The 26,818-nt window shown below is 43.7% G+C and overlaps 1 long non-coding RNA gene across 1 annotated transcript in view; it reads left to right on the plus strand.

Annotated features, from left to right (window-relative positions):
• Window positions 1-9,991: 9,991 nt before the first annotated feature.
• LOC148150068 (uncharacterized) overlaps window positions 9,992-26,818 on the plus strand; it is an 89,524-nt gene continuing 72,697 nt past the window's right edge. The window contains exons 1-2 of the long non-coding RNA XR_015756811.1: window positions 9,992-10,108; window positions 14,043-14,172. This is a non-coding gene — a long non-coding RNA (uncharacterized LOC148150068). The remainder of the gene's footprint in view (window positions 10,109-14,042; window positions 14,173-26,818) is intronic.

Raw genomic sequence — 26,818 nt, forward strand, 5'->3', positions numbered from 1 at the left:
TGCGATTAAACTAAATGTTTTCTTCAGCACAATGAAACCAAATGACTTTGGGGTGATATCTAACCAATGTTGTCCACAAAGCCCTAATACAATATTCTAAAGTTAATGACATTTTGGTCTCATGAGTGAAAATGAATTGCACTCCGAGGTTCTATTCCAATGAAAGAGAGCAGAAAGTAAGTAAGAATGTTGCAGATTATGCTCTTGAAGGAAAGAATCTCTTCCACTTCTGTGGGTATGACAAGAACTTTGAAATCAACTTTCATTGCACACTTTAGGAGACCTAAAGTTAATTAAATTCCAATCCAAGTTTCTGGACAAAACCGATAAACTAATATGTAAGCAGGCTGGAATGAAACAACAGCCATGCAAATTGCTGAAAGAAAGAAATCAAAATTGCAAGGGGATGTTTCCCCTGAGCTGACAGAGGAGGTGCATCAGACCTCAGCGGGATCCAGGTCACAGCAACGCAGTCTGTGGTCTCACAATCCGAAATGTAGATACTGCCTCTTCCATGGTAGCTGTGTTCCGATGATGGGTCAGATGCCTGAAGTATTGTGGACATGTGTAACTTGTACTTCCAAAATGTGCTTGTTAAAAAGGGGGCTATTACAGAAAAAATGGCTACAGCATTCTTTTATTGGTTATCTAGAGAGAGTGAGAGACCTGTGGAAAGTAACACTGAAAATGTCAAGGAAACTTCAAATAGAACGGTCATAAGGGTAATCAAGCATGACAACCCCTTCCTCAATGGCAAGTCATTCACTGCACAAATTGCAAACACATTTTTTTTATTTTTCCCTTTGAAGAACATGCAACGGTACAAGTTAAAAGATTAGTTTCAACTTGACTGGAATAGATTGTGGGACTGAACACTATTGTGTAACCAGCCTGCGTTCAGGTAGGAAGATGCTGTAATCAACTAGTTAAAGGACCATCGCCTTGTTACAGTTGTGTTCCAGGTAAAGCCTCACCGTGGCTCTGAGAGCTACAAACCAATTAAACAGGACAATAAAGCTCACTCTCTCTCTCTGTCGCTCAGAATGCAGATATTTGAATATCATTGAAAAGTATCATGTCACAAAGCTGGTCCCTTTTTTTCTAAACGTTGTTCCTTTTCTCAAGGATACTGTGTCCTTGGTTTTTCTCAGAGGGGTCGTAAATGGGCCGGTCTCTGATTAGACTAGTTTGGTACAGAGATGAAAAGGATTTTGAGAGGCATTTTGTTTATATGTAAACAGATGAGACTTCAGGCCAAAGTGGTCATGTTTTAGAAGTGACCTGTATAAAGCAATGGGAGTGGTCAGCTCTCTCACTGAGCAGTTCAGGCCAAAACTAGTTAAGAATTCAACTGTGTGGAACCATTCTCTCTCTCTCTCTTTCTTCTGCCCTTTTAATTTCAACCTGTAAGCATCTGTTCAGTTTTTCCCATGTTTTAAAGTGGTTTGCTTATTGGGACTGTTATGTATATTTCTAGAATATATCTAGTTTGGATCGACTGAGTTCTGTAGGGGTTCTTTATTCTGTTCTTTGTGTTTCATTGTGTAATTTTGTGAATAAATTTCTGTCTGTTTTAAAATCTAGTTGTCAACCTAGCTATCTTACTCCGGGTAATGTTCACTGTACACTGACCGAAACAAATAGCAAAGTTATGGTCTGAGCTGCACACTTAAGCATGTTTTGAGCGGTCTGTCCTGGTCCATAACAATCAGGACTACAGAATCTCAACCAACCTGCAAAACTAAGCATCAAGAGGTTGACTACTCACCTGCCAATGTTAACGTCACCACTCACCTCCACTGTCATGCTGGCAATGTTCAATTGATTTGCTTTTTGCAAACAATTTGCATTTGCATCTGCATTTTTATCTTTTTTGACTCACCCGCCCCCATTTCCCATCTATACATACATGTATTGTGTTCATGATTCGGAGATGCCGGTGTTGGACTGGGGTGGACAAAGTTAAAAATCACACAACACCAGGTTATAGTCCAACAGGTTTAATTGGAAGCACACTAGCTTTCAGAGCGACGCTCTTTTGGTCGCATGTAGATTAGATTAGATTACTTACAGTGTGGAAACAGGCCGTTCGGCCCAACAAGTCCACACCGACCCGCCGAAGCGTAACCCACCCATTCCCCTACATTTACCCCTTTATCTAACACTACGGGCAATTTAGCATGGCCAATTCACCTGACCTGCACATCTTTGGACTGTGGGAGGAAACCGGAGCACCCGGAGGAAACCCACGCAGGCACTGGGAGAGTGTGCAAACTCCACACGGACAGTCGCCTGAGTCGGGAATTGAACCCAGGTCTCTGGCGCTGTGAGGCAGCAGTGCTAACCACTGTGCCACCGTGCCGCCCTAATGTAGTAATTAATAAATTCACTTTTTTGTTAATTTAAGAAAGTCCGGTTAAAGTGTCACCTTTTAATGCATAACTTAGTTTGTGTTTGGAATAAATGCATCCTTTTTTGATGTAAATGTAAATTAACCATGTTGCAACCACTAAGAGGGCAGATGAGGAGCCGGAATATTCCTTCTCACCAGGAATGTAACAGTTTTGGATATCCTGTCTAGAATCATAGCCTCACCAGTTCTGGTTATAACACCCCATCACCCCCCACTTAAATGTTCCCACTCCTAAAGTGCTATGCTTGTGGGAAAGTCAGTCATAACTAGGTACATGCAGGAGTAGAACAAAAACGCAATGCTGGAAGTTGAGGTAATGCTCTAGATGACAGCTGTTCACCAAGCTGATGTTGAGGTGAACCTAAAGTTAGGTCAGGAGTCTGGAAATCCTCGAATGTATCTCTGATTGAGCTGGAAACAGAAATTGATGTTTTCAAGAAGGAAGATGAAGTGTTGTGCTCAGTCAGAGATAAAGAGAAACAATGCATTGACAATGAGAGTAATAGGGCTGAGGATGAAATGTCAGTTTCACTATAGCAACAAAACGCAAAGATTTACATCTTACTTTCATCATTGATATCACTGTGGCTGTGCCTGTTATCCAATAAAATCTCTAAACCACATTGTCTGGCACAGAGCTAATGGGAAATAAATGAGTTATTTCAAGAATGTGCCAATGCCAGGTCATGTTAGAGTTAAGGTGGTATATGAGAACACAGTCTTTGAGTTCACTCCCAGTAGTAGGGAGAGGACGGAATAAAGCAGAAAGGAAGGTTATAGTCAGCCATGTTATTTAAAATAGGGATTGGTAGCATTTCATTTTGATCACTTAATCTGCACTATCAGCAACACGTCTCCCCCCAGCACTCCACTCCCTCCTCCAAAATATAGCATAAATGCAGCCCCCTCCACATTTCACGTCAGCTCTGATGAAGAGTCACCTAGACTAGAAATGTTAGCTCGCTCTCTCTCCATGGATGCTGCCTGACCCGCTGTGATCTCCAGCATTTGTTGTTCTCATTAGTAGCAGAACATCTGATGCTGAGGAAGGTGTTAAGTAAGCACAAGGTGGCCTTTGAACAAGGAATACAAACATTAAGCATCATGAGACAGAAGTCAAGATAAAGCAAAATGTACAGCTGACATTTTGTAACACTAGGCCCAGCTAAAGCAGATAATAATAGGAAGAAGAGGGAAAAGGAAAGTGAAGAGTAGTATATGGGGGAACTGCATTTATACTGGGAGTTCAAACATTTGGAATTATGGTGTTTCTAAAATCAGATGGATGAGAATGACACATTCCACTGCCAATCAGACAAGATTTGATTTCTAATTTAGCCAATGGAAAGGTGTTTGGGAAAATAGACTGTCATTCAAAATTAATGAACAGAAGCAAGAACTGCCTGAACATTCCCATAAAGCAAGAAAGGCATCCGTTACTGTTTGGGGCGTCTGTTGCTCCCTTAATGTTCCAGAGCATCATGGATTAAGTACTTAGTGAGTTAAATGTTTCTTCTCAGGTATTACTCTGATTAATGCTAAGACCCTTTGTTAAGAAGGTTACTTCAGATTACAACTGGATCTTGATCAGATGGGCCAATGGGCTGAGGAGTGACATATGGAGGTGCTGCATTTAGGGAAAGCAAATCTTAGCAGGACTTCTACACTTAATGGTAAGGTCCTAGGGAGTGTTGCTGAACAAAGAGACCTTGGAGTGCAGGTTCATAGCTCCTTGAAAGTGGAGTCACAGGTAGATAGAATAGTGAAGAAGGTGTTTGGTATGCTTTCCTTTATTGGTCAGAGTATTGAGTACAGGAGTTGGGAGGTCATGTTGCAGCTGTACAGGATATTGGTTAGGCCACTGTTGGAATATTGTGTGCAATTCTGGTCTCCTTCCTATCGGAAGGATGTTGTGAAACTTGAAAGGGTTCAGAAAAGATTTACAAGGATATTGCCATGGTTGGAGGATTTGAGCTATAGGGACAGGCTGAACAGGCTGGGGCTGTTTTCCCTGGAGTGTCAGAGGCTGAGGGGTGACTTTGTAGAGGTTTATAAAATCATCAGTGCATGGATAGGGCAAATAGACAAAGTCTTTTCCCTGGCGTCGGGGAGTCCCGAACTAGAGGGCATAGGTTCAGGGTGAGAGGGGAAAGATGTAAAAGAGAGCTAAGGGGCAACTTTTTCACACAGAGGGTGGTACGTGTATGAAATGAGCTGCCAGAGGATGTGGTGGAGGCTGGTACAATTACAGCATTTAAGAGGCATTTGGATGGGTATATGAATAGGAAGGGTTTGGAGGGCTATGGGCCGGGTGCTGGCAGGTGGGACTAGATTGGGTTGGGATATCTGGTTGGCATGGACGGGTTGGACCAAAGGGTCTGTTTCCATGCTGTACATCTCTATGACTCTATGACTCTAAGTGACCACCAAACCTTCATGGTCAGAATTGTTTCAAGGGAGCTAGTACTGCCCCCAATGTCAGCACAGCCTTAGAGATATTCTTTGCTATGGTGACCCATAATAAACGCCGTTGGGCAGCAGATTCTGCACATGCAGATGGTCTTTCCAGATTCCTATTACTTGAAATGCTTTACACATGCAATTGACATGCCAGAGACTGCTAGATGAATTTTTAAAAGACATTTATAGGAATGTGGTACTCAATTATCTTATTACTGGCTGGATTAAAGAATGTGATGTTGAAAAATCGCAGGAAGAAATTAACTGAGCAGAGTTTGAGATTGATTTCGATCGAGTTATTTTAGAATGACCGTTCTGTCAAAGTTTAGATAGGATATTGAGGTGCTGGTGTTGGACTGGGGTGGACTAGGTCAGAGGTCACACGACACCAGGTTTATTTGAAATCACACGCTTTCAGAATGTTGCTCCAAAAGCTTATGTTTTCAAATAAACCTGTTGGACTATAACCTGGTGTCGTGTGACCTCTGACAAGGTTCTCGAGAGACAGAGTATTTGAGGAGCCTCGTCAAAAGCACACAGGGATCTGAAAGTAATAGCAAGAAGCTATCTTGCTTTCCAAATCTATGATTTTAGAATGAATAAAAATCTAATCAAATCAAAGTAAAATATGGCAGATGCAGGAAATATGAAATAAAAACAGAAAATGCTAGAAAATCTCAGCAGGTCTGGGAGCATCTCTGGAGAGAGGAACAGAATTAATGTTTTAAGTGGATTATGACTTTTTTTTAGAACTCAAAGGGGCTGGAAAAGAATGTTTTTCTGCTGTTGACAAAGGGGAGGGAGGAACAAGTGGAACAGATGGTGAGAATAAATAACAAAAGGGCGAGTGAATGGTGGTAAAGGAGAGATAGAAATGGAAAATGGTCAATGATAGGTGTGAACTGGAGAAAACGAGACCACTCTGCTAACATAGAGTCAACAAGATACAAGCAGGGCACAAGTGGGGACTGGGTGGAGGAGGACAGAGTGATGCACTGAAGGCATTACACTTAAACGTGTGTCCTGGATGTTGTAAAGACCCTTAGTGGAAAATGAGATCTTGTTCCGCAGACTTTCATGAGCAGTCTCCTTTAGACTAATCACAGACCAGGTGTCTGATTTAGGAACACCTCCAGTCTGTTGGTAAAAATGGCCCCCACCTTCCAGCTGGATTGGCTTTCTGCTCAGGGCACCCTCACCATCTGCTCCACTCACTCCCCCTCCCCCTCTGGTCACAGTAGAAATAAAACATCATTTTCCAGCCCCTTTCAATTCAGAAGTAGAGTCATACTGTACTCAAAGCATTAGCTCTGTTTCGTTCTCCACAGATGCTGCCAGAACCGTTCAGGTTCTCCAAGATTTCCTGTGTTCTATTTATTATTAATGATTCAATTAAGTTTCTTTTCTTTCTATGGTCAAACATTAGAAAACCATGGGATCGGGTACGTGCTCATTTCATTGAAATGGAAAAGGAAATGTACCTTGTTTTGACTGACAGCTCCAGCAAAGTGGATTAATGTTGAGTCTGTGTCCAATGTCACATGGTGACACAACTATTCTGGGGGGTGCAGTTAGCTCAGTTGGCTGGATGCCAGTTTGTGATGCAGCGTGATGCCAACAGGGTGGGTTTAATTCCTGCATCAACTGAGATTACCATGAAGAACTCTCCTTGTCCCATTATCTGAGGCGTGGCAACCCTCAGGTTAAACTCCCACTAGGATGAAATTACGACACATCTGGATAGCAGTAACAGCATAGGTCAGAGTCAGCATGGATTTATGAAGGGGAAATCATGCTTGACTAATCTTCTGGAATTTTTTGAGGATGTAATCTGAAGATGGGCAAGGGAGATCCAGTGGATGTAGTGTACCTGGACTTTCAGAAAGTCCCACATAGGAGGTTAGTCAGCAAAATTAGGGCGCATGATATTGTGAGCAAAGTACTAACTTGGATTGAAAGTTGGTTGGCTGACAGGAAACAAAGAGTAGTGATAAACGGCTCCCTTTCGGAATGGCAGGCAGTGACCAGTGGGGTACCGCAGGGATCAGTGCTGGGACCGCAGCTTTTTACAATATACATTAATAATATAGAAGATGGTATTAATAGTAACATTAGCAAATTTGTTAGGTGAGTGGACAGATGCATGGCAGATGCAGTTTAATGTGGATAAATGTATGGTTATCCACTTTGATGGCAAGAACAGGAAGGCAGATTACTAACTAAATGGAGTCAATTTAGGTAAAGGGGCAGTACAAAGAGATCTGGGTGTTCTTGTACACCAGTCAATGAAGGCAAGCATGCAGGTACAGTAGGTAGTGAAGAAGGCTAATAGCATGCTAGCCTTCATAACAAGAGGGATTGAGTATAGAAGCAAAGAGGTTCTTCTGCAGCTGTACAGGGCCCTGGTGAGACTGCACCTGGAATATTGTGTGCAGTTCTGGTCTCCAAATTTCAGGAAAGACATTCTGGCTATTGAGGGAGTGCAGCATAGGTTCACAAGGTCAATTCCTGGAATGGCGGGACTACCTTACACTGAAAGACTGGAGCGAATGGGATTGTATACCCTTGAGTTTCGAAGACTGAGAGAGACATATAAGATTATTAAAGGATTGGACACTCTGGTGGCAGGATACATGTTTCCGCTGATGGACAGAGGACACAGCTTAAAAATAAGGTGTAGGCCATATAGGACAGAGATGAGGAGAAACGTCTTCACCCAGAGAGTGGTGGGTGTGTGGAATGCTCTGCCCCAGAGGGCAGTGGAGGCCCAGTTTCTGGATTCGTTTAGGAAAGAGTTGGATAGAGCTCTCAAGGATAGTGGAATCAAGGGTTATGGAGATAAGGCAGGAACAGGATACTGATTAAGGATGATCAGCCATGATCATATTGAATGGTGGTGCAGGCTCGAAGGGCAGAATGGCCTACTCCTGCACCTATTGTCTATTGTCTATTGCCTAGTCATCTCTCTCTCCCCAGGAAGAGCAGCCCTCCATTATGGTATCTTTATCTTTAGTGCTATTTATGCCACCGAGCAACAAATGGTGCTGGGAAGTGTTCAGATTGCAACAAGATCTTTGCAGAAGTATTCTCTAGGTGCTAAGCTCGATAATAACTTCTATGTTTCGCTTTGACTGAGGCCAGGCAATTTCCTATTCTCTTGCAGAAACCTCACACAGACTGTTCACCTTCTGAGTTTGTGTTTAAACATGCTTGGACTATGTTTAGGTTACTTAAACCTGACGTCAATCATTACGTAAGGGAAAACCAAGACAAAGTGAAGATGAGTCATTCCACAATACACTTGAAATTTGGAGAGTTCGGTACTGGTCAGAAAGTCATGGTGAAAAACCATCAAGATGGTCTGGAGAAATGTGTGAATTAAGTTGTTTTAGAGAGAGGAGGTGTATTCACAAATCTAGTGAGGATTGGAATGAGACTCCACCGGTGTAAAGTAGGCGCTGCTGGGAATGAACCGTTTGAGTTATAAAGATAGACTGAGACATTTTTCACTGGAGGAGGTTGGGGGGTGGGGCGGGGGGGAGCGGTGACCTTTTAGAGGTTTATAACATCATGAGGGCCTTAGATAAGGTGACTAGCAAGGGTCTTTTCCCCAGGGTGGGGGAGTTCAAAATGAGAGAGCATTTCTTTTAAGGTGAGAGGAGAAAAATTTAAAAAGGAGGAGGGGCAAAATGTTTACACAGAGACTGGTTCATATGTGGAATGAACTGTCAGAGGAAGTGGTGGATGTGGGCACCTTACTTTGTAGAAAAGGCATTTAGATAGATATATGAATAGGAGTAGTTTGGAGGGAGATGTGCCAAGCGCAGGCAAGTGAGACTGGTTTAGTTGGGATGATGGTCAGCATGGACTGGTTGGGCTGAAGGGTCTGTTTCAGTTCTGTATGACTATCAATAAGATCATTTGCTTGAAAGAGAAAATCTGACAGTGGAAGAGTGGAGGAAATGTTTTATAATCCAAATTCCTCCCATAACCCAGGACCAATGTCAGAAAGAATGTGAAGGTCAAAAAGAAGCTGGAGGTTTAGCAATTCTACAGAATCCACTGTAAGAGCAAATGGAGAGTCATTCTTTGGTTTGGACAAATCAAGGAAGTGATTGTAAATTTGTACGAGGCACATTTAGATCATTGTTGGTATACTGTGCACTTACAAAGGGCCACGTAGCCCCAGGCTGCATTTTAACCTTGTCCCAAATATGGACCAAACAATTGAGGTGAGAATGACGACCCTTGATATATGGTGGAGTGTGGCAATGAGGAACCCCGGGAAAGGGAAGTTAATAGGAATCAGGGGTAGGCTTGACATTGCTTTTGGATCATGGCTCGCACAAAGCAAGATGGTAGTGTTGTTGGTGGTTGATCACCTCAGTCATGGGAGTTTCTCAGTCATGGGAGTTTCCCAGGTCCAACCATTTTCATTTAAATGTCCAAAGTGGGGATGTCAGCTGATCAATGCACAAGATTCAATATTGTTCATGACTCCTCAGATACTGATGCAGTCCCTGACAGTATGCAGCAAGAATGGAACAAGATCCAGGCTGGACTGATAAACGATTAAAATGATTAAAGATAACAGTCACTTTACAAAAATGTAAGCATGATCATGCCAAACAAGTGAGAATTGTAGGTGGGACCCATGATAATAAACACTAGCTCTGAATCTGCACCGTTCACACCCCGTGGGTGAACATTGTCCTGAAGCTGGTGTGTAAAACTGGTAAAATTGTAAAATGGGGGAAAGCATTGTGACAGCCCTTTAAGAGGTTGTGCTTTATCTGTGCGTGGAAGCTTGCAAGCCTCAAAATTAAAACAAGCATATCAAAGGGTCTGCAGCAGGCAGGCTAAACAGCAGCCTTGTTTTAATGTTGTGGCAACAGTTTAAATTCAGCCAAACATTTTAAAAAGGCACTTGGACCAATTATATTCAAATCTGTTGGCGTTGACAACCTGAAACCAATCATATTATAAGAATTTGATGTGTCATGGGGAGGCACATAACAGAGAGGCAATTGGACAGAGAGGGAAGAGCCAACTGCCATCTGAAGGAGTGAGAGTGAAGTCCCACCTGAGAGGGAAATGCCGAGCTCTCAGAAGAGATCTCCACCCTCTCTAAAAAGCACCATCTCCCTACAAGGTACACGGCACATTTAGCAAGTATTCTTGACACCAGAAACCGACTGAGAAGGCATTGGGACAGAGGAAAACGATGGAAAAAAGGTACAGAAAGTTCCGGAGCATCCATTCTGTGTGACCTTTGAGAGACTCAGTTTTAATTTATTGTTTTTATTAATTGGATTTATATAAGTGGGACTGTGTTATTGAAACAGTATACCATAGAATTTTGTTTTATTTGGGAGTAAGTACTTTGAGAGGGATTGTTCAGTTGGTTAGGATTTCTAATCATTTGTTCACTGTTCAAGTTAGATAAATTAATTGTTAACTGTAGAGCAGGTGAAAGGATTTCATTTCATCACTTCTTTCTAACAGATTGGGGGGTGGGGAGGAGGGTGAAAGGTTAGATTAGATTCCCGACAGTGTGGAAACAGGCCCTTCAGTCCAACAAGTTCAAACTGGCCCTCCGATGAATAACCCACTCCCCTCTGTCGAACGAACCTAACACTACGGGCAATTTAGCATGGCCAATTCACCTGACCTGCACCTCTTTGGCCTGTGGGAGGAAACCGGAGCACCCGGAGGAAACCCACACAGACACGGGGAGAATGTGCAAACTCCACACAGACAGACACCCAAGGCTGGAATCAAACCTGGGACCCTGGTGCTGTGAGGTAGCAGTGCTAATCACTGAGCCACCGTGCCACCCTAAAAGTAGGTTATATCCCTTGTCACAGTTCTTTATCAGATTACGAAGTGAGATGCTACCCTCTGAGTGTTTCGGTTTTAATTATCTGAGGGACGTCAACCTCCACTTTATAACAGCATTGACTGGAAACGGAAATGGACCAGCCATATAAATACTTTGGCTACAAGACCAGGTCAGAGGCCAGGATTCCTGCAGTGAGTAACTCATATCCTGACTCCCGAAATAAAGCCTGTTACCATCCACAAGGTACATATCAGGAATGTGATAGAATATCTCCCACTTATGTGGAAGTATATAATCCCAGAAGGCCATGAAGACAGTACCATTGAATATTTTTAAGGTGGCAGTAGATAAACTCTTCTGAGGCAATGGAATGAGGGGTTATCACAGGTCAGTGGGAATGTGGAACTCAGAACACAAACTGATCAGCCATAACCTTATTGAATGGTACAGCAGGCTCAAGGGCTGAATGGCCTCCTTCATATGACTGTATGATCCAGCAAAGCTAACGAGGGTCAACACCAGCCAGGACACACCAGCTCACTTGACTGACAGTCCATTCATCACCTTAAGCATTTATTCCCTCCATCACTGGTGCAGAGCTTGTAGTAAAGTCTACAAGAAGCACGGCAGTAACTCCCCCAGGCTCTTTCAATAGCATTTTCCAAACTCACAACCAAGACCACCAAGAATGGACAGACAGGACAAGAAACGACCAAGGTGGCAGATGCAAGTTTCCCTCCACACAGCATCCAAATATGGAACAATATCATTGTTCCTTTACTGTCTCTGGGTCAAAGTCCTAAATTGCCTTTTTAAGTACAATGTGAATGTTCCTAATGCACATGGACTGCAGCAGTTAACGATATTAGGTCATCACCACGACCTTCTTAAGGGCAATTAGGGACAGGGAATAATTGCTGGCTGAGCCAGCAATGCCCGCATCCTGTAAATGAAAGAATGGATAGAGAGATAGAGAGATAGTCATTTCACGGTGTCAGTAGTGCCATTGATTCTGCCTTTGGATAGCTGTCAGGCACCAAATTAGGGGAGAAAGTTTTTTAAAGAGTTCACCAGCACTGGCCCACCCCTAGAGTTGTCACTGCTTCAACTCCCAGGTCCCTGAGTCACCTCAACAATTTAAGATCCGTGTATTAAAGCAGCAAACGTTTACTGCGTTCCTTGGATGTGTGGATTTGGTTTTTGGTTTGTGCAGTCATCCACAGCTACTACCTTATAACATGTGATATATATAAACCTAATCTTATTTGCTAATCTTAAAGAAGAATTTAATTTTGTTAAAGAACTGAATACTAACAGCTTCGTCACCAATGCAATCATATAAGCCCTCAACCCATATTATTTTGTTCAGCTCATAGTATGTCCTTATCTATTCATCCTGGATTATGTACAGCAACATACTTGGTTACTTCCAGTTTCTCTCATCCCTTTTTAAAAATTAAGTGGCAGGAAACATAAGACCTATTCTGCTCTGGCTTAATCAGGAACTGTACATTTTTAGAACCCATTTCATTTCTTTTTCATCTTCCCAAGGTAGTTAGGCCTCATCCATAATTAATACGGATGTAGATGAGCAGCAAGACAGCAGCAGTACGCAAGGGTAGAGCCAGCTCAGAGGTCACTCTTGTCACATCAGCCAACTTCTTCTGAGCTTCAGGGATTTAACTGATTCCTTCCTGTAGTTCAGCAGAATTGCAATATCCTGGATGATGTCACAGATGGAATATATCTGACACTGAGAACTACCGTGTTGATCTGAACAAACCTTTGACAAAGAAAGTTGATTTTAATTGTCACCCATTTTCAGCCACACAGTGACTTCATGGGGAAAGATACTTCAGCTGCTGTGTTGAAATGGTCAGTTTTAACAATGCCAGTCAAGTCTCTTGTTTATTCACTTGGTTGGACATGGGTATCACCGGCTGGGTCAGCATTTATTGCCCATCTAGATTAGAGTGGTGCTGGAAAAGCACAGCAGGTCAGGCAGCATCCGAGGAGCAGGAAAATCGACGTTTCGGGTAAAAGCCCTTCGTCAGGAATGATCGCCTGAAATTTATTGCCCATCCCTATTTGCCCCTGAGATATGGTGGTGAGCCACCTTCTTGAACAACTGCAGTTCATTGTTGACCCACAATGCCCTTAGGAAGGGAATTCCAGGATTCTGACCCTGTGATAGTGAAGGAACAGCGATATATTTCCAAATCAGGATGGTGAGAAGGAGAAAGGGTTAGATTGGAGGGGAACATGCAAGAGGTGATGTTCTGATCTATCTGCTGCCCTTGTCTTTCTAGATGGAAGTGCTTGTGGATTTGAAATGTGCTGTGTAAGATGGGCGGCACGGTGGCACAGTGGTTAGCACTGCTGCCTCACAGCGCCAGAGACCCGGGTTCAATTCCCGCCTCAGGCGACTGACTGTGTGGAGCTTGCACATTCTCCCAGTATCTGCGTGGGTTTCCTCCGGGTGCTCCGGTTTCCTCCCACAGTCCAAAGATGTGCAGGTCAGGTGAATTGGCCATGCTAAACTGCCCGTAGTGTTAGGTAAGGGGTAAATGTAGAGGCATGGGTGGGTTTCGCTTCGGCGGGTCGGTGTGGACTTGTTGGGCCAAAGGGCCTGTTTCCACACTGTAAGTAATCTAATCTTTGGTGAATTCCTGGGAAATCTCAAGTGGAAAATGGGTAGCAGTATGGTAGCTGATGCTTTGTCCCAGTTTTTTTGTTCAATAAAATTAATACCATCTTGCCTTAGTGGAAGAGTTCAAATTAAGCCCCATTAACTGCAAAGTCCTGGGTTTGATTCTGTGTGCTAATTAACTGAGTTCAGTCCGGACGGCAGTCGGATGGTTGAGTTGATTTCAAAACCATAGGTAACCTGTTACTAGCTCAGAAAGTGCACTCACCAGGTCTAACAGCATCTGGCAGGAGAGAGAAAAACTGTTGTCTCAGTGGTTAGCACTGCTGCCTCACAGCACCAGGGTGCCAGGTTGGATTCTGGCCTCGGGTGACTGTCTGTCTGGAATTTGCACATTCTCCCCGTGTCTTCATGGGTTTCCTCCCACAATTAAAAGATGTGCAGGTTAGGTGAATTGGCCATGCTAAATTGCTCACAGTGTTAGGTGCCTTAGTCAGGGTAAATATAGGGTAAGGGGTCTGAGTGGGTTACTCTTTGGAAGGTTGGTGTGGACTTGTTGGTCTGAAGGGCCTGTTTCCATACTGTGGATAATCTAATGTTGTAAGCCCAATATGTATCTTTATCTGTGGATGATTTCTTGCATCTGCAATTTTTTTGCTTTCCCAATTGTCATAATTTAGGCTTTTATATGGAGATCAACAACTCGAACAAAGTACCAGAAAACCACGGGGGTTTATGAATGCATGCTCCCATGTCGGTCAGTGGTTACTGGCATATTGGAAACACTCACTTCACATGAATGAACACGAGGTAAGGATTGGAGAATGTGAGGCAGGAGTTACACAGTTTCAGCAGGTCTCAATGTATTTGCTTTGGTCCCAGTGTGGGTTGCTGTACTGGGGAATATTGGGGTAACAGTGGGGAATAGGAGGGGTCAGGAATCTGCCTTTCAAATGATCAGGTACTGGCCTTACACGTGTTCACTGTCAGATTCTCCCAACATCACCTTGCCCATTGTTAGCCAGTTCCGACCTTTATGCTTTGGCTAAAGAGAATTTCCGTGTCAATGTTTGCTATGTAAAAAAGAGAGATGGAAAGTCATGGGCGGGGAGCGCAAGATTACCCCGATACACACTTATTTTCCTCTGGATTCCACATTCAAACCCTAGGGTGCTGTCAGTTACTGTTGACCCCAGCCATTCTGATGACTTTTTTATTCTGTGACCTACCTCAAGTCCTTAATTGACCAATAGAAACATGAAACATAGAAGGTAGGTGCAGCAGTAGGCCATTCAGCCCCTTGAGTCTGCTCCACCATTCAATAATGATCATGGCTGATCATAGAGTTCAATTCCCCAATCCTTCCCTCCCCCCCAATATCGCCTCATCCCTTTAGCCACAAGAGCTACACCTACCTCCTTCTTGAAGACACACAATGTTTTGGCCTTAACCACTTCCTGTGGTAGAGAATTCCACTGGCTCCCCACTTTCTGGATGAAGACATTTTTCCTCATCTCACTCTGAAATGGTTTGCCCCTTCACCTTAAACTAAGACCCCTGGTTCTGGCCTCCCCTACTATCAGGAACACCTTTCCACCTCTCGCCTGTCTAGTCTGGATACTGGCAAGGCTGGCACACCAGATTTCCAAGGTCTTACCACTAACCTACTGTGTAATTGTGGCTGGGGTATGCTCCAGTTATGGTGCAAACTAATTCCTGGGCCAATAGATTTAAATCCAACATGGTGATTGACACAATGAAATTAAAATGGTGAACAAACAAAAGAATCCAGTCTTGCCTAAAAAAACAGAAATTCCTGGAAATGCTCAGCAGGTCTGGCAGCATCTGTGGAGAGAAATCAGAGTGACTCTTCCTCAGAACCCAGTCCTTCCTCCTCTGGCATACACACGGCTGAAGGACCCACACGACTACCAACTGCCCTCTGGAATATTCTGACAGACTCAGTGAAGACTGATCTCACCAACAACTTATGAACAGATAAATAAAAAGGATAATTTGCTTGCTAAAGAACTAACTTGGTTTTTGCCAAAGATTTTTGTCAAATTTTCTCTCACATTGTCCGGTTGATAACGTACCCTATTCTGATTCCTAACCATCACTCAAAATGGTGACCATGAGAACCTTTTTCCACATATGGAGTCAGCTATTACAAGGGGGCATAGCTTTAAATTAAGGGAGGGGTAGGTATAGGACAGATGTTAGGGGTAGGTTCTTTACTCAGCGAGTCGTGAGTTCATGGAATGCCCTGCCAGTAGCAGTGGTGGACTCTCCCTCATTATGGGCATTTAAACGGGCATTGGATAGGCATATGGAGGATAGCGGGCTAGTGTAGGTTAGGTGGGCTTGGAACGGCGCAACATCGAGGGCCAAAGGGCCTGTACTGCGCTGTATTTTTCTATGTTCTATGTTCTATGTTCTAAATAAACACGAGCAGCTATTATTATTCCCATACGTATCTTCAGTGAGGGGAGTTCATTTTGGAAAAGCACCATTGCAATATATTTACATAAATGCACCACCTGCCTGATAAAAGTAATCTCCTGTTTTGTTCAAAGTCATGCTGAAACAGGGAAATAACTCAGTTCCCCGGCGGTTGAGGGACTTACCCTTTTACTGTTCAACTCCTGCTAGTGGATAAATTACTCATGGGTAAAGTTAGGAAAGTGCACATGCTCAGTTGTCTGGTTATGAACCACATGAATGGTTATGATTTGAAATTCCTTCAACTATGTATTTTACCAAAGTCCACAGGCTAAGGATCTCAGATACAAACTTTAAATAAAGGCATTAAAAGACACAAAGTGATTCCCAATAAATGTAACTGTAATGCTGTGAAATTTGTATTTTCAGAGTTTTAATTTCTGTTTAATTAATTTTTTTACAAATTTAAAGTGAAAGGTGCTGAGAGAAACGCTGGTGAAAGACAGGTTTGCAGGAAGGTTGACAAATCTGCACCACAGTACCACCCAGTGGCCAGACCACAGCACTGTTACAGGTGACAGAGCGTCAATGGTAACAGGACATTGTTAGCTCAGTTGGCATGGCAGCTGGTTTGGGATGTGCAGACTGATACCAACAGTGTGGGTGCAATTTCTGCACTGGCTGGGCTTACTCTGAAGGACTCTCCTTTGTAATCTCTCCCCTTGCCTGAGGTGTGATGATCCTTGGGTTAAACTGCTGCTGGTCCCATATCCCCCGCTCTGTAATGAGAGCTTGGGACTCTGGCGAGTTTCCCTTTATACTAAGAGTAGAAACAAACACAAGCCCCAGCATCAACCTAGAACCAGATATGGGAGCAATAAAGCTCAAACAGTGCTGCAAAGCCCTTGCTAATATCTGGAAGAATGTTCCAATAGACAGTTTAATTCCCTGCCACAGTCCACAGAATCTAAACTTTCAGATACCTTGTTCACCATCCATGTCTATGTGCTGTCCTGTTGGTAGGACATACAAGCCAGGGATGGTGGCACACTTGGGATTCCTCTGGACCCCACACAGTCTCTTAGCAGCAGGACAAATCGGAGCAAAGAAGTATCCTGGTGATTGGCATCTTTCTCTTGCCTCAGCTGATGAATCAGTATGCCTCCATGTACAGCGTCACTTTGATGAACGTCATGCAGAGTGATGGTAACATCCTTACTGTTGAGACTTTATTGCTGGAACAGCACAGCAGGTCAGGCAGCATCCAGGGAACAGGAGATTCGACGTTTCGGGCACATGCCCTTCTTCAGGAATGAGCAGAGAGTGTTCAGCAGGAGAAGATAAAAGGTAGGGAGGAGGGACTTGGAGGAGGGGAGTTGGAAATGTGATAGGTGGAAAGAGGTCAAGGTGAGGGTGATAGGTCGGAGTAGGATGGAGGCGGAGAGGTCAAGAAGAAGACTGCAGGTCAGGAAGGCGGTGCCGGGCTGGAAGGATCCGGCTGAGACAAGGTGGGGGGAGGGGGGATGAAGAAACTGGTGAAGTCCAAGTTCATCCCCTGCGGTTGGAGGGTTCCCAGTCTTCATCCCCCCTCCCCCCACCTTGTCTCAGCCGGATCCTTCCAGCCCGGCACCGCCTTCCTGACCTGCAGTCTTCTTCTTGACCTCTCCGCCTCCATCCTACTCCGACCTATCACCCTCACCTTGACCTCTTTCCACCTATCACATTTCCAACGCCCCTCCTCCAAGTCCCTCCTCCCTACCTTTTATCTTCTCCTGCTGAACACTCTCTGCTCATTCCTGAAGAAGGGCATGTGCCCGAAACGTCGAATCTCCTGTTCCCTGGATGCTGCCTGACCTGCTGTGCTGTTCCAGCAATAAAGTCTCAACTTTGATCTCCAGCATCTGCAGACCTCACTTTCTCCTCGAAGATAACATCCTTACTGAGCAAGCTGGCTAAAATCTTAAGGATATATATCAAGAGAATAGGCCTGTGGCAGACAGTGACCAATCAACATGAGGAAACAAACCTGTTCATCCTCAGGTGCATCTGTCTTTGGCAGGTGTTGGTATGAGTGGCCACTATACTGTGGAAGTTAATAGGACACACTCTGTCAGGATGTGTGGCATTACCACGGTGCTAAATGGAATAGAGTTAGGACAGACCCAATAGCTCAGGTTAGGCATCCATAATGTGCAGTATGTCAGCAGCAGCAGAACTGTATTCCAGCACAATCTGTCACCTCATGGCCTGGCATATTCCTGACTCTAGCATTACCGTCCAGCCTGGGACCAAACCAGGTTCAATCCGAAGTATACAACAGCAGCATTGTCAAGGCCTCAGGATGGGCGCCATCTTGATGGAGTGACACAGTCAGACTACATGCATACTAAACTAATGAAGCAGCCCACAAAAGATAGAACTGAGGGATTGGACTGCCAGAGGATGAGGTTAAAGCTCTGTCCTCCTGTTACAATCCATTGTAAATGCTGATTGGCAAAACAACCTGAGACATAAAACATCATGAACATCCTTATTCTCAATGACAACAGCGCTCACTATCTGAGGGCAAAAGACAATGTTGGAGTCTTTGCGATCACCTTCAGAGAGAGGTTTTGAATCCGTGATCCATCTCAGCAAGTATAGGTTTGGCCATCCAATCCCTGCCAGAATTTGAAGTCGCTAGTTGCTTCAGGACTCCCAATTGGTTTTGTCAGTGTGTTGATTTTTTGCAATAATGCCTGAGGGCAAAATCGCCATAGGTTGTAATCCTCTCTCATCTTTTGCACCTGTTAGTAGGCACTATCGACTTGAAGCGCCAACATCTTTGATACAGAGGTGCCTGAACTGACAATCCCATGAGTCACAGTACTGCAGACATGATGGAGACATGGGGACAGGGGATAGGTAGATTAGAGTTCAGGAATGGGGGATGCAAATGCTCCTTTGGGATTATATTAATACGAGGTAAAACTACTCATCTGTTTGCATCACCATGGCCTGTATTGATTCCTTTAAAGATCAACGATAAAGCCACTGCAAAGCCTGAAGAACAAATTGATTATGCAAAGATTTCAATTTTCAGATGATGTTCATGCTTAATTCAAGTAGGAGCTGCAGCTACATGAATGTAGGGGGAAGCTGCATGCCTCTGCAAACCGGGCACATCCCACTGCTTTTCTTTGATATTCTGCTCATTTCTGAGGCCTGTAATATATTGAGAGCAGTTTTAGAATTCCAGCAACATTGGTGAGGTTGTTATCAGAGGAATGGCACAAATGCAGGTTGACCTTCTGTGCATTATCTAAATTGCCATAACAAAAAAAAACCCAAAAAATTGTGGAGCTGAAAATAGAAACACAAATGGAAATTGCTGGAGAAACTCAGCAGCATCTGGGAAGAGAAAGCAGAGTTAACATTCTGGGTCCAGTGACCCTTCATCAGTCTAACTCGCCATTCCTTGTAGCTTAGCGGAAGTATCACGAGGAAATTGGACCATTGTGGAATATGACAAACCAACCGCTGCTAACAGCATGCAGTCAGAGGGCAATCCGAAACATCACTCCTGTTTATTCTCATAATGCCCACCTCTGCAGGGATAGTCCAATCTGGTGAACAACTCTGGGATCAGCTATCCAATACGGAAGACACTCAAACCTGGAATCCACTACTCTCTGACTCAAATTCATTTTATTGACCTCTGCAAGTTGATCTATAGGAAGAACATGTTTAAATGAATAAATAGGCAATGTGAATCTAACCTGCACAAGCATCTCTGACATGCCATGGGTCCCTACTTATTAGAGCTGAGACAAATGAGAGGTGATCTCACTGAAACCTACAGGATTTTTAAAGCTTGCATTTTAGTAAAGATTTCAACCATGTTCCGCACGGTGGACTAATTAGCAAAGTTAGGTCACATGGGATTCAGCGTGAGCTTGTCAACTTGTCACATAATTAGCTTAACAGCAAAAGACAGAGTAATGGTGGAGGGCTGTTTTTCGGGCTGGAGGCCTCCGAGCAGCAGTGCTCCACAGGGATTGGTTCTGGATCCACTTTTGTTTATCATTTATATAAATGACTTGGATGAGAATGCAGAAGGCATGATTTGTCATTTTTCAGACAACACCAAAATTGGTGGCACGGTAGATAGTGAAAAAAGTTCCCTAAAATCATGAAGAGACCTTGATCAAATGGGTCATGGGCTGAAAAATGGTAGATAGAGTTCAATCTGGATAAATGCGAGGTATTGCATTTTGGTACAACAATCCCTGGGCTGGATGGGATTTATCCTCGGATTCTTCGGGAAGCCAGGGAGGAGATTGCAGAGCTTTTGGCTTTGATCTTTATATCATTATTATTGAGTAGTGCCAGAAGACTGGAGGATAGCAAATGTTGCCCCTTGTTTAAGAAGGCGAGTCAGGACAACCAGTAAGCCTTACTTCAGTTGTGGGTAAGGTGTTGGAAAAGGTTATAAGAGATAGGATTTATAATTCTATTTATAAAAGGAACAGTTTGATTAGGGATAGTCAACACAGTTTTATGAAAAGGTAGGTCATGCCTCACTAATCTTATTGAGTTCTTCGAGAAGGTGACAAAACAGGTGGATGAAGGTAAGGTGGTTGACGTGGTGTATGTGAACTTCAGCAAGGCATTTGATAAGGTTCCGCACTGTAGGCTATTGCACAAAATACGGAGTTTTAGGATTGAAGGTGATTTAGCGATTTGGAGCAGAAAGTGGCTAGCTGAAAGAAGACAGAGGGTGGTGGTTGATGGGAAATGTTCATCCTGGAGCTCAGTTACCAGTGGTGAAACCACAAGGATCTGTTTTGGGGCCATTGCTGTTGGTCATTTTTACAAATGACCTGGATGTTGGAGTAGAAGGATGGGTTAGTAAATTTGCGGGTGACAGTAAGGGATGCAGAGTTGTGGATAGTGCTGAAGGATGTTGTGGGTTACAGAGGGACATAGATAAAATGCAGAGCTGGGCTGAGAGGTGGCAAATGGAGTTTAATGTGGAAAAGTGTGCGGTAGTTCACTTTAGAAGAAATAACAGGAATGCAGAGTACTAGGGTCATGGTGAAATTCTTGGCAGTGTAGATGAACATAGATCTGTGTCCAGGTGCATAAATCCCTGAAAGTTGCCACCCAGATTGATAGGGTTGTTAAGAAGGCATATGGTGTGTTGGTGGTTATTGGTAGGGGGTTGAGTTTGAGCCATGAGGTCATGCTTCAGCTGTACAAGACACTGGTGTGGCCGCACCTGGAGTATTACACGCAGTTCTGGTCACCGCATTATAGGAAGGATGTGGAACCTTTGGAAAGGGTTCAGAGGAGATTTACTAGGATGGTGCTGGGTATGGAGGGAAGGTCTTACGAGAGAAAGATGAGGGAACCGAGGCTGCTTTTATTGTAAAGAAGAAGGTTGAGAGGTGACTTAATCGCGATGTATAAGACAATCGGAGGGTTAGATAAGGTGGACAGTGAGAGCCTTTTTCCTCGGATGGTGAAGGCTAATACGAGGGGACATTAGCTTTAAATTGAGGGGTGATAGATATAGGACAGATGTCGGGGATAGTTTCTTCATTTAGAGACTAATAGGGATGTGGAACGACCTGCCTGCAACAGTAGTAGACTCTCCGATGTTAAGGGCATTGGACGTACATATGGATAATAATGGAACGGTTTAGGTTCGATGGGCATCAGATTGTTTTCACAGGTCGGCGCAGCATCGAGGACTGAAGAGCCTGTACTGTGTTTTAATGTTCTATGTTCTAAGGGTAGAACTTATACAATTAATGGTAGGGCCTTTAGTAGTTTTGTAGAACAGAGCGACCTAGGAGTTCAGGCACATAATTCTTTGAAGTTTGCTTCACATACAGACAGGCTGGTTAAAAAGGCATATGGCACACTTGCCTTTGTTCAGTCCTTTGCAGAGGAGTTGGAGTGTTATGTTGAGGTTGTACAGGACATTGGTGAGGTCTCTTCTGGAACACTGTGTCCAGTTCTGGTCGACCAGGTTCAGGAAGGATATTATGAAGCTGAAGAGGGTTCAGAAGAGATTTACCAGGATGTTGCTGGGTATGGAAAGTTTGAGTTATAAAGAAAGGCTGGATAGGTTGGGAGTTGTTCACTGGAGTTTAGAAATTTGAGAAAAGACCTTATAGTGTCATGTTGATGTACTGTACAGAAACAGGCCCTTCAATCTAACTTGTCCATGCTGACCAGATTTCCTAAATTAATCTAGTCCCATTTGACAGCATTTGGCCCATATCCCTCTAATCCCTTCCTATTCATATACCCATCCCAGATAGCTTTTAATTGTACCAGCCTCCACCACTTCCTCTGGCAACTCATTGCATACATGTACCACCCTCTACGTGAAAATGTTGCCCCTTAGGTCCCTTTTAAATCTGTCCCCTCTCACCCAAAACCTATGCCCTCTAGTTTGGGACTCTCGCACCCTGGGGAAAAGACCTTGGCTATTCACCCTATCCATGTCCCTCATGATTTTACAAACATCGAAGTTTATAAAGTCATGAGGCATATAGATAGGGTTAATGGTAGTTGTTTTTTCCCTCGGATGAGGAATTTCAAGACTAGGGGACACATCTTTAAGGTGACAGGAGAGAGATTTAAAAAAGACATAAGGGGCAAATCTTTGGTATAGGGGGTGGTTCCCATGTGCAATGAACTTCCAGAGGAAGTGGTGGATATAGGCACAATTAAAAGACATTTGGATGGATACACGAATAGGAAAGGTTTGGAGGGATATGGGCCTGGAGCAGGCAGGTGGGACTAGATTGGATTGGGATATTTGGTCGGCATGGACAGGTTGGACCGAAGGGTCTGTTCTCCTGTATGACTCTCTAACTCTATGGCTGAATGGTTTGATAAGGTCAATGCTGAGAGAGTGTTTCCCCTCATGGGGGAGTCTGGAACCAGAGGGCACGGTCTCAGAATAAAAGGACACTGGTTTAAGACTGAGATGAAGTGGAATTTCTTCTCTGAGAGGGTTGCGAGTTTTTGGAACTCAGAGAACAATGGGAGCAGAGATCTTGTGTATATTTAAGGCTGAGACAGATTCTTGATCAGTCAGGGAATCAAGGATTATGGGGATAACGTGAGAAAGTGGAGGTGAGAAATGTTGGATCATTCATGATCTTATTGAACACTGGAGCAGGTTTGAGGGGCTGAACAGCCTCCTCCTGTTCCTATTTCTTATCGAGTTAATGATGTAAAATATACAGACTGATTTGCTATTCAGATGCAGGAGGTAAAGGCGATGTATAAATCTGTTAAACATTCCTTCCACATGGCTTCAGCGAGGGGGAGTGGCTGTAGTAGGAAGAACGATGGCCCAAGGTAACTGAAGAGCTGAAAATGTGTTGCTGGAAAAGCGCAGCAGGTCAGGCAGCATCCAAGGAACAGGAGAATCGAAGTTTCGGGGAAGAAGGGCTTATGCCCGAAACGTCGATTCTCCTGTTCCTTGGATGCTGCCTGACCTGCTGCGCTTTTCCAGCAACACATTTTCAGCTCTGATCTCCAGCATCTGCAGACCTCACTTTCTCTCAAGGTAACTGAAGGACAAGTTGAGAAACGGTAAGGTGGCATGCTCAGGAACAGTGGGAGGGTGAAACGCAGTGAAACAACAGTCAGCTGTCAACGCTGAGAATGCACCAAGCTGCTCAGAGCTGAACAGATCTTCACGTTTTAGTCAGCACAAAGAAAGTTATTAGGTTCACTTATCAGGAAAGACAATATTAACAAAGAAAACCTTAAGAAAGAAGTGAGTAACAAGTCCACACAGTCTGCAGCTGGTGTTACACAACCTCATCCTTACCCCCACCCCGCACTGGGGTGTGACATCATCCTCCCTAATTGAATTTACTAAACATTTAACATTTGTTCCTGCTCCAGAGCACCTATATTATGATGTACTGTGTAAGAACGCAGACTGACTGATGAGAGCCCTCTTCGTCAACATAAAGATCTTTAACAACCTTTTGTTACCATCACAAGGCGCCTATTGTGAACTTATGATGTCAGGCTGAAAAAAGAAAAATGTGGTCCCGCTGTGGAATCAAAAGACCAAAGATAAAAAAAGTCTAAAAATGAACATGAACCAGAGAGTAACTAACACTGTAATCTAATCTCAGAGTTCAGATGACAATAATAAGCTTTACTCTTGAGGTTTATGACATCATCTAAGTCCTTCACACACTCAAAGCTTGTTCATTATTATTTTCTATTTATAAAACAATGATCATTTCAGCATGCGGGAAAACACAAGGCTGATCTTCTTGACCTTTAGCCCCCAGGAAAAGTCTATTCTTTGGTTGCCAAGGTCAGAGAAAGGGAACAAAGGCCTGTTATTCGAGATCTGTGTCTCCTTCTCCAAGGATTTTTTAAAAAATTCTGTTCCCTCCAGTTGGTATAGAAGGGTATTAATGCTGCTTCTGGGGTATTCCTTGGCTCCTGCCTCTACTTCCCGGGATTTCTGACCAAAGGTTCCCAAGAATAGGCAAAAAGCCCTGAGGCCCGAAGCACTGTAGCTAATCACGTGGGTAACACTTCCAGGGCAGAGAGCAGGATGACACGGAGATACAACGGCTGTATTTTGATGGTCCACCAACCTTGCTGATGGCTTTGCCTGCACGGGGAGAAATGTATTTAAAGCACACACACACAGTGTTTAATTCATAAAACTCTAACAAATAGGAGCAGGAGTAGACCATCTGACCCTTCGAGCCTGCTCCACCATTCAATAAGATCATGGCTGATCTTGTTGTGGACTCAGCTTCACCCACCCGCCAGCTCACCATAACCCTTAATGTCTTTACCGTTCAGAAATCCATCTATCTTTACCTTAAAAACGTTCAACACAGTAGCCCCAACTGCGTCACTGGGCAAGATGCTGGAGAGGCAGGACTAGGTAGCAGGCTCCTCAATAACATATGGCAATCATTGATGTGAGTCTAGGATGTAGGGCAGAAACAAAATAGTTTGCATTTTAGCAAATGTCTTCCAGTGTTGTACCTCGGAGCAAGACTCTTATATTCTTCAGATGAAGTTAAGATATAGTTAGTGACAAAACTTGCTCCAAGTGGATAAAGAAACTTTGATTTGTTTCTAATATCCAAAACCAGGTGGGATAATTTTGGAAACTATATGAAATTTACATCAAGGTAACTTCAACCAAGTTGCTAGGCCAGCATTGGTCTTCCTCCTCCAGCTGTCCATGCTGGACTGGTCATTCAGTTTGATTCAACAAAAGTGAGGACTGCAGATGCTGGAAATCAGAGTCTAGATTAGAGTGGTGCTGGAAAAGCGCAGCAGGTCAGGCAGCATCCGAGGAGCAGGGGAATCGACATTTTGGGCAAAAGCCAAAGGGCGTATACCCGAAACATCGATTTTCCTGCTCCTCCGATGCTGTCTGATCTGCTGTGCTTTGCCAGCACCACTCTAATCTAGACAGTGATTACAGATTGTTGATTACAGATCAATGAGTACAGCTAGGAGGAGTGAGCAAGTTTCCCATTTCCCTGCATCCATCCCAGTCTCCATTGCTCTGAAGATATCAGTGGTGTGACTGTCATCCCTGAATCAGAAGCAAAAATTGCCTTAATGTTCTGTTAGGAATGGAACAGCCCTGCAATGAATACAGCCATTTTCCATTAAACAGAATTTGCTTCTCTTTCTTAATTAAAAATCATACAACACCAGGTTACAGTCCAACAGGTTTACTTGGAAGTACAAGCTTTCGGAGCGCTGTTCCTTCTAGATAGCTAGTGGGGCAGGATCGGATGGATTGACTGCCTGCAGATTGTGTGCTTTTTGAACAAGATTGAATGTATCTGCAAATACAACTCTGCAAATGCAAATTAATGAACCGAAACCAGCAACTGTGGAAAGAAAATAGAGCTAACATTTTGAGCCTGGTCTGAAGAAGGGTCACTGGACTCAAAATGTTAACTCTGGTTTTCTCTCTCCACTGACCCTGCCAGACTTACTGAGTTTCTCCAGCACTTTCTGCTTTTGTTTCAGATTTTCAACATCTGTAATTCTTTGTTCAATTTGAGAGGCAATTCAAAATTAAAATTTGAATTCTGTTTTTCACAAGTAAACTAACAAATAATTTTTAATCTGTCTACCTCCACGCCCACATTCTAATTTTCACCAACTCCCTCTCTCTATGCCTAACTTCATTTTGAAATTTGTGGAAGTTTATGGCTATTAATTGAAAACAAAACAAATATTGCAGCAGGTAAATATTTAGATCATTTCTGGTTTTCATTTTGCTTGCTTGTTGTGAAGAACATACAAACAAAACATCTCTGCTTCAAAAAGATCAAGAAATTAATGAGAACTCAGTTCAAACCCATTGGCAGAAGGATTAGAGGGGCCATGAGGAATAAGCTTTTCGCTCAAGGGGTGATGGGTGTCTGGAATTTGTTGGCTGAGTTGCTGGTGGAGACAGAGACACTGAGCTTTGAAACAAACTGCCTGGATGTGCATCTTAAGTGCTGGAAGCTGCAGGGTTATGAGCTGTCTGCAGCAATATTAGATTAGATTCAATTCGATTCCCAACAGTGTGGAAACAGGCCCTTCGGCCCAACCAGTCAACACTGACCCTCCAAAGGGTAACCCACCCAGACCCATTCCCCTCTACCTAATGTACCTAACACTACAGCCAATTCACCTGGCCCACCATCTTTGTGACTGTGGGAGGAAACCAGAGCACCTGGGGGAAACGCACACAGATACGGGGAGAATGTGCAAACTCCACACAGTCGCCCAACGCTGGAATCGAACTTGGGACCCTGGAGCTGCGAGGCAACAGTGCTAACCACTGAGCCACCATGCGGAATTAGAAGGGCAATCTGGGTGTCTTTGAGTCGGCTTGGACAAGATGGGCCAAATAGCCCACTTCACTGCTGTATCATTAATTTTGCTAAAATAAAGCTTTTGAAATTTGTCCTGTCATCATGCAAAATTACTTAAAGGATACACTATG

This window comes from Chiloscyllium plagiosum, unplaced genomic scaffold (genome assembly GCF_037043375.1).
Source record: "Chiloscyllium plagiosum isolate Xiang-an unplaced genomic scaffold, Cpla_swu_hap1 HiC_scaffold_4, whole genome shotgun sequence".
Classification (NCBI taxonomy): Eukaryota; Metazoa; Chordata; class Chondrichthyes; order Orectolobiformes; family Hemiscylliidae; genus Chiloscyllium; species Chiloscyllium plagiosum.